Raw genomic sequence first — 10,797 nt, 5'->3', positions numbered from 1 at the left:
ATTGACCCAGTGGTCTGTCATTCAGGAACATGTCATTTAATTTCCATGTATTTGTATAGTTTCCAAAGTTCCTTTTCAAAGTTTCCATGTATTTGTATAGTTTCCAATCAAAGTATTATTGATTTCTAGTTTTATCCCATTGTGTTCTGATAAGATATTTGGTATGATTTCAAATATTTTAAATTTGTGGCCTAACATATGGTATAACCTGGAGAATATTCTATGCCAGTGAGAAGAATGTGTATTCTGCAACTGCTGGATAAGATTTTCTGTAAATAGTCTGTTAGGTCTCTCTGGTCTAAGGTACAGTTTAAGTCTAATGTTTCTGGCCAGGTGCTGTGGCTCACACCTATAATCCCAGCACTTTGGGAGGCCAACGTGGGAGGTTTTCTTGAGACCAGGAGTTGGAGACCACTCTGGCCAACATGGCAAAATCCTGTCTCTACAAAAAATACAAAAATTAGCTGGGCATGGTGGAATGTGTCTGTAGTTCCAGCTACTCAGAGGCTGAGGCATGAGAATCACTTGAGCCTGAGAGGTGGAGGTTGCAGTGAGCTGAGATTGTGCCTTTGTTCTTCAGCCTAGGTGACATAGCGAGACCCTGTCTCAAAAAAAAAAAAAAATTGATGTTTCTTTGTTAATTTTCTGTCTGGATGATCTGTCTGATGCTGGGAGAGCAATGTTTTGTTTAAGTCTGTAACTACTACTGCATTGGAGTCTGTCTCTCCCTTCGGATCTAATAATATTTGCTTCAGGTATTTCTTCTAGGTGCTTCATTGTTGGGTGCATATGTATTTAGATTTGTTATAATCTCTTGCTGAATTGATTCCTTTATTGTTTTGTGATGTTATTCTTTGCCACTGTATACTGTTATTTGACTTAAAGTCTGTTTTTTCTCATGTAAGTACTCTTGCTTGCTTTTGGTTTCTCTTCACATGGAGTATCTTTTTCCAGCTTAAAGAGCTGAAAAGTAAAGCTTTCAGTCTATATGTCTTTACAGGTGATATGATTTTCTTGTAGGCAGTATATAGTTGGGTTCTGGTTTTTAATTCATTTAGCCATTCTATACCTTTTAAGCAGAAAGTTTAATCTCTCTATGTTCTAGGTCATTGTTCATATGTGGTGAACTTATTTTTGGCATTTAAAATTGTCTTCTGGGGCCGGGCGCGGTGGCTCATGCCTGTAATCCCAACACTTTGGGAGTCTGAGGACGATGGATAACGAGGTCAAGAGATTGAGACCATCCTGGCCAACATGGTGAAACCCCATCTCTACTAAAAATTCAAAAATGAACTGGGTTTGGTGGCGCACACCTGTAGTCCCAGCTACTGGGGAGGCTGAGGCAGGAGAATCACTTGAACCCGGGAGGCAGAGGTTGCAGTGAGCCGACATCATCGCACCGCTGCACTCCAGCCTGGGGACAGAGTGAGACTCTCAAAAAAAAAAGTTTTCTGGTTATTTTGTATATCTCATGTTTCTTTCTCCCTTGTTTATTGTAGTTTGTTGGTTTTTTTTTTTTTGTGGTGGTAACATTTGAATCCTTTTTGTTCCTTATTTGTATTTGCTTTACCAGTAAGTTTTATACTTTTGTGTTTTCATGCTGATAGGTATTGTCCTTTCCCTTCCATGTATAGGACTCCCTTAAGCGTTTCTTGTAGGTCTGTTCTAGTGGTGATGAATTTTCTCAGTTTTTGCTTATCTAGAAAATACTTTATTTTCCCTTAATTTACGAAGGAATACTTTACTGGGTGTAGAATTCTTGGCTGATAGTTTTTTTTTTTTTTTTTTTTTAGCACTGCAAATATATCATCTCATTGTCTCCTGGGCTATAAAGTTTCTGCTGAGAAATCTGTGGTTATTTGGATGGGGATTCCCTTTTATGTTACTAGATTTATTTTTTCTTGTTGTTCTTGGAATCCTCTCTTTGTTTTTAACTTTAAACATTTGACTATAATGTACTGTGGAGAACACCTTTTTGGGTTTTACGTATTTGGAATCTCTGAATTTACTGTATCTGGATGTTTAAGTGTCTTGTTTTATGTGAGAACATTTCAGCCATTATTTTATTAAATAGGTTTTAGGTTTTCTTTTTCTTTTTTTTAAGATAATTTTTTTTTTTTTTTTGAGATGGAGTCTCATTGTGTTGCACAGGCTGGAGTGCAGTGGCATGATCTTAGTTCACTGCAACTTCCACCTCCCAGGTTCAAGCAGTCCTCCTGCCTCAGCCACCCAAGTAGCTGGGATTACAGGCATGCGCCACCACGCCTGGCTAATTTTTGTATCTTTAGTAGAGATGGGGTTTCACCATGTTGCCCAGGTTGGTCTCGAACTTCAGACCTCAAGTAATCTGCCTGCCTCAGCCTCCCAAAGTGGTACAGGCGTAAGCCACTGCACCTGGCCATTAAATAGGTTTTCGGTGCCTTTAGCCTTCTCTTCATTTTTCTGGAACACCCAGAATTCAAATATTTGGTTACAGTATGGTTCTCTGTATGTCACATAGGCTTTGTTCATTCTTACTATTTTTTCTTTTTTTTTGCGTGTGTGTGTTACTGAGTTATTTCAAAAGGCCTGGGTTTAGATTCTGAAATTCTTTCCTCTGGTTGATCTAGTCTATTGTTGAAGCTTTCAAATGTATTTGTCATTTCATGTATTGAATTCTTTTATTTTAGGGTATCTGGGTTTTTAAAAATACCTATCTATCTATCTGGTAATTTCTCATTTATATCCTGAATTGCTTTTCTGATTTCTTTGTATTGTTCATCTGTGTTCTCTTACATCTCACTAAGCTTTAATAACGTTATTTTGAATTATTTCTCCAGCATCTTATAAATTTCATTTTTATTGGAATACAATGCTGGAGAATTATTTTGTTTCTCTGGCTGTGTCACATTTCCTTTCTTTTTTATGTTTCTTGTCTCCTTTATATTGATATTTGCATGTCTGGTGTAACAGTCACTTCTTTTAATTTTTTGTATTGGCTTTTGTAGGGCCAGACCTTTTCCTAAAAGTGTGCCTATGTTGTTGGTTGGGTAGGGCGTTTTAGCTTTGATTCTGGGTGCATGCAGTAGTGCAGTCTCTATGCAGTTTCTTAGACTTTAAGCAGCTTCAGTGATGTTTGTGATTTCATCATTCGCTTAGGCTGTAGCTATTAGGGGAGGCTGTGGTGAGGTTTTGCTGGATATAGGGATGCCAGGTGGGCCAGGCTGTCTTCAGGGCCCAGTAGTGGGAACAGTGAGCTGAGTGTGCCTGTCCTTGGGCCTCTGGGTGGCCATACACAGATACAGGTATTAACAGGTCCAAGTAGCCTGTTCTTGGGCTTCCGGGTAGCTTTCTTGGGTGCTGGTAGTTGCATTGGTGGGCCGGGGGGTGAGTTGTTGGGCCCCTGGGCAGCGCGTGTATCATGGGCAATGTCTGTAGCGGTGGTAAGACAACTTTTGAGTTTCCAGATGGCACACACTTGTTTTGGAAATGGCTGTGTTGGGCTGAGTAGGCCAGTCCCCAGGCCCACAGGGCACGTGCCAGTAGGTACCAGCTGTGATGTTAGTGGCAGGCTAAGTGAGCCCATCTTCAGGCCCCTAGGAGTAGTGCACAGATGCCAGCAGTGGTGGATGGGTTGGGGTGATCCCCACACCGCTGAATGGTGTGTTTGGAAATAGCCTGTCCTCAGTCTGTCCTGTGGTGTGCATGGTGCAGTTTGTGGTGGACACATTGGGGAGACCCTTATGTTTCCTGGCAGAGCACTTGGATGGTGGCAGCTGCATTGTGGTGAGCGGAGAGAGCCCATCCTCAGGTTACACACTAGTGCACTGTTGTCCTTTTGCTGGTGGGGATGGGGTTGCTGTCAGTGCCCACAGCTGCACGTAGGCAACTCTTAGGCTGTAGGGAGGACACACTTCAACCTCTAGCATTGGTGGCAACAGCAGAAATAGTCCTCAGAAGAGTGTGTGCAAGTGCATGGCCGCTGTGCTGCTGAGGGGCAGAGAGTTGCTGCCAGTGGCACACACTTGGGTCCCTGGTGGCAGCACCAGTGGTGGCACACTGGAAAGCCATGCAATTGTATTGTGGCCCTGCTGCTGATGGAGGCAGGGTTTTTATCAGTGGCAGTAGCTTTAGGCAGGCAGGTTTCAGGCTCTGGGGAACTTGTAGTACTTTGGCTCCCTTTGTTCTGGGGGCACCTCCCTTGTGTGCTACAGTACCCTATCCTTGGGGTACAGGATACTGTATGTGCTAGAGTGTCGGCGACCGTGTCATTCCACTGAGTCCAGTTGATGCTGTGCCACTGCAGTCATCCTTGTGAATGCAGGGGAATCAGTGCCGCTTCAGGGATGTGAAGATGCAGGGGCTGTTGAGCCCTAGAGCAGAAGGCTTAGTTTGGTGGGGCTGGATTTTGAAGTGGTACTGGGCTGCAGCAGCTTGGATTTCAGGGGCTGTGTGGTACTCGGCATGAGCTCCCTCTCGAGAGCAATGCTAACGTGCTATGTCTAGGCAGCTCCTTATGCTAATCTGAGGGTTCTGTCCTGTGGCTAATGTTGCGGGAGTTTGCAGTGGGAATGTGGATGCCTGGGGATCCCTCACCCTTTTCCCACAGTGGAGAGCCTCTTTGGGCACCCAGCTGAGCCGGTTGCCCGACTTCCTTCTCCTTCCATGCCTCAGGTATTTCCTGTCACTTCTCTGTTCAATTCCAGTGTTCTTTCTTAGGTGGTCTATTCAAAGTGTGATTATCTACATGCTATTTTGGTTCTTTGTGGAGGAGGCAAATGTCAGATGCCTCCTAGTCTGCTGTCTTGAAGTCCCTTCTCTTCTCTATTTGTATTATTTTTTATTGTTGTCTGTTTTTTTTCCTGCAAATATTGTGATCTGTGGTTGATTGATTCTGTGGATGCAGAACTCACAGTTACAGAGGAACTACTGCATATTGTTTTCTAAGTGTCAGTTAATATCAATATATCATCTTTTAATGTTGTTGGTGAGAAGTCTGAAGGAAATTTCATTTTGTTCCCTTTGTTGGTAACCTGATTTTTTTCTTATGGAAATTTGCTCCCCCCCCCCCATCTTTGGTGTCTGAGAATCACAATATAATGCATTTACATGTGAGACGCTTTTAAATTATTGTTTTGTTAGTTAAGGTTCTCTGAGAAACAGATTCCAAGATGAATTAGACAATGAAGAGATTTATTGAGGAAGAACACCTGTGAAGGATTAAGGGGCGAGAGTGCAGAATTAGGTTGAAGAGGACTTTCGGATAATGATTCATGTCTGTCATCAGTGAGTGGAGAGAGGGAAGGAAGAAAGATTGGGTGTAAACAGTCTTAGTGCAGCTCTGAGAAGTCTCAAGCAGGGCAGTGGCAATTCCCAGGGTAAAAATTGCCTGTTAGAATAGTCCCTCATTAGGTAGGAATGGCTGTATTCTGGATCCCCTGCTGTGTTCTGTCCTTGGCTCGGAGAATCTCCCGGGAGGAACCTGGTATTTGTATGAGTGCTGAAGGCTAAAGAACTATATATACCTAGCAGGCTTTTCTGCAGAGGAGAAACATGATTGGTGTACCATGGCTGCCACCTTGTGTTCAGGCACTTATACCTGAAGACTTACGTTCTGAAATTCTGGGATTCTGGGATTTTTTTTTTTTTTTTTTTTTTTATCTTTGGAAGATTCCTTTTCTACTTTTCTTTTCTTTTCTTTTTTTTTTTTGAGACGGAGTCTTGCTCTGTCGCCCAGGCTGGAATGCAGTGGCCGGATCTCAGCTCACTGCAAGCTCCGCCTCCCGGGTTTACGCCATTCTCCTGCCTCAGCCTCCCGAGTAGCTGGGACTACAGGCGCCCGCCACCTCGCCCGGCTAGTTTTTTTTTTTGTATTTTTTAGTAGAGACGGGGTTTCACCATGTTAGCTAGGATAGTCTCGATCTCCTGACCTCGTGATCCGCCCGTCTCGGCCTCCCAAAGTGCTGGGATTGTATTTTTTAGTAGAGACGGGGTTTCACCATGTTAGCTAGGATAGTCTCGATCTCCTGACCTCGTGATCCGCCCGTCTCGGCCTCCCAAAGTGCTGGGATTACAGGCTTGAGCCACCGCGCCCGGCCTTTTCTACTTTTCTTATATTTTAAATCTCGACTTTTTTTCTTTTTCTTTCCTTTTTTTTGGTAATTTTTTACCTATAGATAATTTAATCTTTTATCTTTTGTTCTGAAAATTTTTTTCAGTTATGTATTTCTCTTGAAATTTTTTTCAGTAAACGTGTTTAATCTTCAAGAACATTTTTATTATACTTGTTTCTTTAGTTCATATTTTGTTTCATATATCTTGTCCTTTTTGTAAAGATTTATTATCTTCTTGAATCTCTCTATATTAAATTAGAGCTTTCTGGAAGTTGTTTTCAAAATTATCTGTTTCCTCTGGAGTTAATAATTAAATTCCGTTTGCTCCTCTTGGGTCTTCTGTCCTCACCGTGCTTGCTAAGCCTTCAGTTATCCATGTTTCAGAAAGATGAACTAGTTAACTGGTACTGGCTCATATTTTTTTTTAATATAAGATGCACTTTTCCTGTTAGATGGCTTTCTCAGGTGAGAATTCAGACTGGGAGATCTTTTTTCTTGTGGGTAGGGCTTGGGGAGGGGAGTCTGTGACTGACAGGGTTTGCCTTGGGGTGAACAGATAGGGACCTGGCTGGCAGGGTGAATGCTGTTCAGATGCCAGAAAGAGATCTAGTCGCACTAGAAGCCTTTGCTTGTTCCAGTTTAATTTCTTTAGGCAAGATCTGTCCAGTGTTTTAGCCAGAGGCAAATCCAAGCTCACTGCCATGTGCCTGGGATTATAGGACTAGAATGGTGGTACCAACAATTAGGTATTCTATGTACAGGTCTTTAATCCTCCTCTTTTCACACTCATCCTTAATTCTGTGTATAGTATAGGGAACACATCTTCAGGTACCAGCAGGTAGACTGGCGTCTAGTCCCTGGTAACAGATTCTGGGCTGTGGCTTTCTCTAGTTATTTTATCTTCCACCCTAATCCTCACTGCTCCTCCTTTCCTCCAAAAAAATGGAAAACTTCTTATTCGTTGGTGGCCTCCTTTATTCTTTGTACTGTTACGGGATTTCAGTCGACTCTGTTTTTTTCAGTGGGGTCTCAGGAGGGGCAGATGGTAAATGCATGTGCTTTGTCTGCCATCTTGAAGCTTAAGTTTTCTACTATTAATGGTTACCACCTTCTGAAGTGATAGTGACATGAATAGGTAAAAGTTCAACTTGGCCGGGCGCGGTGGCTCAAGCCTGTAATCCCAGCACTTTGGGAGGCCGAGACGGGCGGATCACGAGGTCAGGAGATCGAGACCATCCTGGCTAACATGGTGAAACCCCGTCTCTACTAAAATATACAAAAAATTAGCCGGGCGAGATGGCGGGCGCCTGTAGTCCCAGCTACTCGGGAGGCTGAGGCAGGAGAATGGCGTAAACCCAGGAGGCGGAGCTTGCAGTGAGCTGAGATCCGGCCACTGCACTCCAGCCTGGGCGACAGAGCGAGACTCCGTCTCAAAAAAAAAAAAAAAAAAAAAAAAGTTCAACTGAACATTATTTTGTTTTGTTTTGTTTTTCTCCCCTTGTGTTGGCAGTTGTTTTAAAAAACAGCACCCCATTTATTACAGTTTCTTCTTTGTCCATCATTTTGCTTATCAGAAGTTACACAAAATTTGGGGGGATATATTTTCTTTGCAGACTGTCATTTGCAGAGGAGTCATGAATAATGATTCCAAAGCCCCTAGTTTAGTTCCTGAATCAAAGAGTAAATGACAATATAAGAATGAATTTTTTACAGCAATATTGTAATACAACACTGAATTACTACAGTGAAGTGGTTGCAATTTTCACAATAAAATATTAGTAGCCCAAACACTAGACAAACTAAAATCACCCAACTGCTTACAAACCGAAGTGATCAGTGCAAGCAGTTGTTGCCTCAATAGCGAAAACCAAAATCGGTAAAGCTTTTCTGGCAGTCTCTGACATGAACACTCCATCTCTGCTCAGTGAGGACCCGGGCAGCCACACTTTGAATCCTGGTGTTTCTTTTTATCTAAAAGGGTGGAGTGGATCTCCAGCTTTCTCAGTTCTGCCACCAGGTCCTCATTCTGGCACATCTGCAGAAGAATGTTACAGCCCCTCACAAACTCTCCATTGAGATATGCTTGTGCGATGGTGGGCCAGTTGGAAAAGTCTTTAATGCCTTGTCGGAGCTCAAGGTCATCCAGCACTTTGTAGGCCAGGTAGTCACGGAGGCTGTGCAGTTGGCAGGATATGCACCACCACGTTGCTGAAGCCTCACTGGGGCTGCTCTGGCGTCCTCTTGAGGAAGTCCAGCACCTTGTCCTTCACCAGCGCCTCTCCGCCAAGCCTCCATTGCCCGAGTCTGTTGCCGGTGCTGCATCCTCAGCACGGTAGAGCCACCACTTTTCGCCGCTCATCCCCACACATTTGCTGGAGCCCACAATGGCCCAGGCCCTCGAGCGTTATTTTGAACTGATTACAGTAGTCTTGAAAATTTCAAGAAAGACTACTTCTGGGTTCTATTTGGATAACTTTTCCCTTTGCTTTGATCTTATAACCTTTTAAATGGAAAACGAATACATGGTCCTTGAAGAAAAGTTGGAAAATGGTCAAAGATAGAAGAAAAATCACTCCAAGGCCATCACCAAAGCAGAGTTGCATTTTGCATTTACATATTTCCTTCAAGCTTTTATTCAAGTATCTTTTGAATTGTTGTAATTATATGTGTCTGTAATTTTATATTTTTTTCCTGAAAATCCTCTAACATAAATCATTTTTATGTTACATACTCTTTTGTAAACTTCACTTTTAGTGTTTGTAAGTGGTCCATTTTGTGAATATAGTTTACTTGACTATTCTTTTCTTGGTGAGCACTTAAGCTGTTTTCATTTTTTAAAAGGTTTTTAAAATAATTACATATGATGATGTAATATTAAATATCTTTATATATCCACTTTTGTTTTCTGGATTTAGGATAAGTTTAGGAATGTATTCCCAGAATTGGTGCCAGAATTTGGGGAAGGGGAGAGAGGGTAGTTAAGAAAAAAGGCGAAGATCATATTCTTTGTAACCAGGTTAGTTGCAAAAAAAGACTTTTTAGGGCCAATTTGTAGACTTGGTTAGATGCTATAAAATTATTTTGTTAACATACTGAGTGATTTTTAGTCTGTTTTTGCAGATGTGGTTCAGGGTTCATCGTGTGTCTATTTAGACAAGCATCCAGTGTTATAATCATGACAAACTAAACCTTCTGGTTTTTCAAAATAGCAGCTACTTTTACAGAATTTGATGTGAGTGCTACAAAAGATGATGGGTTTTTTGTGTAATAGGAGAATGCTCTGATAATTTTCTATAAAGAGCAGTTAAGCGAATTATACATTGTGTTAGGTCTCTTGCTTGCAAGATGGAAATACGACTCAAACTGCTTTGAGAAAAACAACTGAATTTTGTTTTTTGTGACTAAGAGTTTCAAGGTTTCACAGTTACATCTAATGACTTAAATTATATTATGAAAACATAGTCTTTCTGTCCTAGTCTCTTGGGCTGTGCTTTTTCTCTGTTAATTTCATTCTCAGGCACATTATCTTAGGGGCAGCATCTCTAAGCTTAACGTGGTATTTAGTATTTACTACTACTTCAGAAGGTGGAGAGAGTCCTTTTTTCTTTTTCTTTTTTTTAAATTGGAAAATTTCAGCAAAAGTCTTAAAGATGGCTCTAACTTTTCTGTCTTGGGGTAAATTTCCATCTCTGAACCAATCCCCTTGGCTGGGCCTTGGGATCGGGAGCTTCCCCCTGTGGCTGGGCAGGGTAATCCTCATCTGAATTATGTGGGATACATTTCTCATAAGTAGAGGGATTCTGTTATACAAATGGAGTACTGTGTAGGCAGAAACAGCAGGGTCCATTTCACATAGGAAAAAGCTTATTCCTCTTTTCCTAGAAAGCCAGGTGTGTGTTTTAAAGGTTCCCACTTGCTGAGTAGTATTGACTCATTTTTGTGTGAAAACGTTAAAAAAAAAAAAAAAAAAAGTTGATGCAGGATAAATATGAAGTCTCATTTTTCCATTTAAATTATTTTAGAAGTTGTTCTTACATCAAAGATCTATGAGTTATAAGTGAATAGAGCATAAGGTGAGTAAACATAATGTGGGAGCTAAAGCAATTAAGGATGTATATAATAGAAGTTCAGTTTCCAAACTGGACCAGGCAACAGTTTTTGGAAAACTTTGTTCATTCTGGGTGCCATATGTTAAATGCGCCTGCAGATTGCATGGACTTTGTAAATTTTACATAACTTGTGGGTATGTTTAGTTGAGAAGAGGGATCTAAGAGTATAGGAAAGGAAAATATCCTTGGTGCCAGAATTAAAAAAAGGATATTAAAACCTTTTTAATGAAAAGTGATAAAAGGATATTAAAACCAGTTATAAGTTGTATGGACTAATGTTTTAATGTATAAATTGATATAGAGATTCCTGTACAAAGCTAGGACTCTTAAAGGAGTGCTAAAAACTGAATGTAACATATCTGGAATACTTGGCAGAAACTGTACTGTAGTAATACTTAAGACTAGTTGTGACTAACAGCTTGTCCATAGACAAGCAATTCCTCCTGAAATTGAGGACCCAATAAAAAGTGTGTGTATTGTATATTTCAAAATAAATAGAAGAGAGTAATTCAGATGTTCAAGGGGATTGGTTTAGAGATGGAATTTACCCCAAGACAGAAGAGTTACAGCCATCCTTAGCACAAAGAAAAGACAAA

The sequence above is a fragment of the Trachypithecus francoisi genome, unplaced genomic scaffold (assembly GCF_009764315.1).
Source record: "Trachypithecus francoisi isolate TF-2019V2 unplaced genomic scaffold, Tfra_2.0 Lachesis_group3, whole genome shotgun sequence".
NCBI classification, from domain to species: domain Eukaryota; kingdom Metazoa; phylum Chordata; class Mammalia; order Primates; family Cercopithecidae; genus Trachypithecus; species Trachypithecus francoisi.
Note: the sequence above shows the minus strand (reverse complement) of the source record.